Consider the following 257-nt stretch of genomic DNA (forward strand, 5'->3'; position numbering starts at 1 on the left):
TTGTATAGAAAACAAATTGAATTTTTGATTTCCTTATTAATGACATGTGATATTTGTGTACGAAATTAAAACTAAGTGCAATTTTGGAACAGTTAAAACTAGAAACCAGTTGTGGACTCGTTTGAAATTTAATGGAAAGGGAAACAAAATGGTGAAATCCAAAGTTTACAATATTTCAAATTGTAAGGAAATATTGAAGGGTTCTTGCTAATGTTGAAAACTCTACATGAAAAAATTCCAGTCCCGTTTCCAATACT

The sequence above is a fragment of the Lepisma saccharinum genome, chromosome 1 (genome assembly GCF_977018435.1).
Source record: "Lepisma saccharinum chromosome 1, izLepSacc3.1, whole genome shotgun sequence".
Taxonomy (NCBI): Eukaryota; Metazoa; Arthropoda; class Insecta; order Zygentoma; family Lepismatidae; genus Lepisma; species Lepisma saccharinum.